Source organism: Orycteropus afer, unplaced genomic scaffold (genome assembly GCF_000298275.1).
Source record: "Orycteropus afer afer isolate SDZICR_OR568_19922 unplaced genomic scaffold, OryAfe1.0 scaffold00341, whole genome shotgun sequence".
Lineage (NCBI taxonomy): Eukaryota > Metazoa > Chordata > Mammalia > Tubulidentata > Orycteropodidae > Orycteropus > Orycteropus afer.
Genome location: NW_006921928.1, coordinates 1304987 through 1309367, shown reverse-complemented (window position 1 = coordinate 1309367; position 4381 = coordinate 1304987).

Sequence of the window (4381 nt, the reverse complement as noted above, 5' to 3'; positions counted from 1 at the left end):
GATTTATGAAAGTACTACTAATAAAACACAATTATATTGAAAATAAAAAAATAGAAGTATTCCACTTACATTAGAACCAACTTATAACAGAGTTATAGGGGAACCATTATTGGGGACTTCCCTGTAAAACCAAACCAGTTGCTGTCAAGTTGATGTGACTCATGGCAACCACATGTGTGCCGAGTGGAACAGTGTTCCACAGGGTTTTCATGGCGGTGTGCTTTTGGAAGCAGATCACTAGGCCTGTCTTCTGAAGCACCAATGGGTGGATTTGAACCACCAACATTTTGGTTAGCAGTTGAGAGCTTAAGCATTTTCTCCAGCCAGGGACCCCTTAGGGGAAAGTAAACCTATTACCATCAAATCAATTCAGACTTATAATGACCTCCATTGGGTTTCCAAACTAGTAAATCTTTACAGATGTAGCTTGCCCCATTTTACTTCCATGGAGCAGCTGGTGGGTTTGAACCACCAATCTTCTAGTTAGCAGTCAAATCCTTTAGGTACCACGCCACCAGAGCTCCATTGGGGAAAATAGCTCCTCTGAATTTAATGGCTTCCTAAAACTGACAAGGGTGCTAGGGTTAGTTTGGGTTTTGTTTTCTTTTAACAGTGGAATGGCTGCTTTGGAGAAAGGTGAATCTAGTTGCTGAGCTGGGCAGGTAAAGTAGGGCCTACCCCATATAGCCTCTCTATTTACAATTAGTGATGTTGAAGATCTCACTTTGGGGGACTGGTGCCCCACTTGTCTGGATACTCCCATCTGTTCTTTGCCTCAATTCCCTAGAGTGTTGCTAACCAGGAAAGAATGGAAAAAGGCCTGAGTGGGCCTCTTAGTACCAGCTGTGTTGGTGCCTTCAGATACTTCGTTTGGTATCTTCAGGCTGACTTCCAACTCCCAGTACCTGCATCTCTTTACTTGATGGCTTTCCAGAATGTGAGGATAGCCACTCTGCCCATGCAGTGAACACAGAGGAATTAATACTACCTTCGTGTCCCCACCAAACACACAACCTCAGCAGCCTTCAACCATTGACTAACAAAGTTGATGTATAAATAGTCCAGCTCTTTGGGTGGGAGAACTCAGAGGTGTATGGTCTACACCAGTGCTACTCAAAGTTTGGTATGTGGACCAGTGACAGGCTGTGAAATGTTTATTACCTGCCCATTTCAAGATAAGTACACAAAGGGAGAGTCAGCCTCTGGAAACTTTTATAGGAATTTAACATTGCTGTGACATTTTTATTGTATTTTATAAAAGTACCCAAACAACATGGTCCTTTACCACAGATAGCATGGGAAGCAGTGTTCACACTGTTTCCTAGAGTTTCCCCAGTGGGATTAAGCTCCAGGTGCCCACAGACACAGCTGGCTTGTTAACACACCATTTTGTTTCTTAGCTCACTTCCCCATTCACCTACCATTGTTTCTTGTACCTCCCAAATAAACTACTTGCATCCAGTTCCTTGTCTCAGGGTTGGCTTCTGGGGCAACCCAAACTCAGACACCTTCCTTTCTAAAAGTCTGCTCACGCTGCCATCTACTGCCTGGGGCATGTCACTGGTGGCTCCTTTACCCTTCCTCCAAGGGGTTAAGAAGCCCATTAAGGATGATGAAGTTATCTGTCCACCTCTGCATTTCTTCCTGCTTCCATGGCCCAAGGCCAAGGTTACTGCCCTCACTGCCCTTTGCTTCTTCAGAGTAACACAAACTGGCGAGGGCTGATAGAAGACAAGCTTTCACGCAGTTGGCAGCCAAGCATTGCCAATATTCCAGTGAATACTGAATGCCCCCCACTTCACCTCTAAGACCGGCTCTTACAGGGGCAACTGCTTCAAGGTAAAGGTCTGAAGCATTAATTTATAGGCCAGAAAGACAAGTCAGGAAAATCTGTTCTTTTTCTGAAGCCACTTTTGCGTGCACGTGGAATGCTTTTGTTCAGATACAAAGCACCGAGGCGCAGGCTTTCATGCCCTGAATCATTTCCATGTGGCTCAGGGCCTCCCTTGACTTGAGCGCTATTATCCCTCTGCCTGTTAGACCCTGCGGCTCTATCTCCGGGCTTGCTCCTTGGTTGTTTACGGATTTCTCAATCTGCCTGCTCAGGAAAGAGGCCCGCCACCCATAAAAACTGCAGTTCTAAATCATCTCTCTCTCTCTCTCTCTCACTCAACTCAGTCCCCTGGACTCTGGGAGCCCAGAATTAAAACCATCTTGAAATCTAATTTTTATTTCTTCATCTAATGACTTATTTACCTTTGGCTTTTTGATGTGCTTATGCAGCCACTGTAAGGAGCACTGGTGGTGCTATGGTTAAGTGCTTGGCTACTAACTGAAAGGTGGTCAGTTCGAACTCACCCAGTGGCTCCGAGGGAGAAAGACCTGGTGATCTGCTTCCAGAAAGATTGCAGCCTAGAAAACTCTGTGAGGTAGTTCTACTCTGTCACATGGGTTTGCCACAAGTCAAAAATTGCCTCCACAGCACCCAAGAACGACATCATGCAGGCACTTCACATTTTGCTGTCAGGCCTCAGTGCTTGCCCTGCTCAAACTGCTCTGGCTGGAATAATTCTCTGGAACCTCTTTTGAAAGCTCTGCCAATAGTATTTTTTTTTTTTTTCCTGGACTGGCCCAGGCTGAGGACAGCCGGCCAGTTGCACAAATGTGTCCACTGGCTCGTGTGAACATGGTCAGTGCTGGAACGGGGAGGTTGCTGAGTACAAATGTATACCCGTTTAGAAATCAGTCCATGAGTGTTGGGTGAGTTCAGCACCATGCCAGGGACTGGGGCAATGCCAAGGAGTGTAGCATCTCTGTTTCAGTCTGACTGGGGAAAAATTAATCATGATAAAGAAGAGCTAATGAGAGGTGGAATCAGAAATGGAGAAGTCAGACTCTGGAGCTGATGGCCTGGGTTCCCACCCTGGCTCTTCCAGTTGTTAACTGTGTGACTTTGACAAGCAATGTAACTTATCTGGACTTCACATTCCTCAACTCTAAAAGGGTGGTAATAATAGCACCTATCTCACTGTGTTGCCCTGGAATTTTGAGGAGTTTAATATATATGAAGAAGCCCTGGTTGCACAGTGGTTAAGCGCTCGGCTGCTAACTAAAAGGTCATTGAACTGATCTAGCCACTCCATCCATATCCTCCCACCCATTCTTCGATGCCTAATTCAGTCCAGCTATCAAGTCACCCCTAGGAGCTCTGTTAGAAAACTCATTGTCTTCATGAGACTGTCTATAAGGCACTGCATTAAAATCTTCTGTGATCCTAGTGAAGGGTCTTATGGCTGTATCCTTAATCTGATCTTACTCTGGAGCCACATTTCATTGGCAACCTGGAAACCATTTATTACTTTGAGACTTTTTTTTTTTTTTTTGCCAGGAAAGAGCAGGGATGAAAAATGGTTTTATATTTGAATTTAGCAAGTCCTGGGTCCTATATATTTCATCTAAATTCTGCTCAAAAACTGAATACTTATTTCTTTAACTCCTCTTCATCTTCTTATAGTTTATTGCTATTTGTCTGTTGTCCAAATTGTCAGTGACCATGATAGTAGAGATTTTAGATAAAGCAGATAGAAGAATGACATTGCAGCAAAGGGGAGTAACTATGGGTAGTTGCCATTCTTATTGTTAGTTGATGACAAGTCAATTCCAACTTATGGCAACACTATGTGTACAAAGCAAGACTGCTCCATAGGATTTTCAAGGCTGGAACCTTTTAGAAGCAGATCACCAGGCTTGTTTTCTTAGGAATCTCTGGGTGGGTTCAAACTGTGAAACTTTTGGCTAGTAATTGAGTGCTTAATCATTTGTGCTACCCAGTTGTTACTGTTGTTGTTAGGTGCTGTTGAGTCAGCTCCAGTTCATAGACACCCTATGTACAGCAGAACCAATCATTGCCTGGTCCTGCACCATCTTCACAATCCTTGCTATGCTGGAGCCCATCAGTGCAGCCATGTCAATCCATCTCATTAAGGATCTTCCCCCTTTTCGCTGACCCTCAACTTTACCCAGAATGATACCTTCTCCAGGGATTGGTCCCTTCTGATAACATGACCAAGGTAGATGAGTCAAAGTCTGGCCATTCTTACTTCTAAGGAGCACTCCAGAAGCACTTCTTCCAGGACAGATTTGTTTGTCCTTCTGGAAGTCCACGCATGGTATGTTCAGTATTCTTCATCAGCCCCACAATTCAAAGGCATCAACTCTTCTTCAGTCTTCCTTATTTCTTGTCTAGCTTTCACATGCATATGAGGCAACTGAAGTATCATGGCTTGGGTTGTTGTTGTTGTTGTTGTGTGCCGTTGAGTCAAACCCGACTCATAGCGACCCCTCCTTGGGTTTCCGAGGCAGTATCACTACGGAAGTAGGA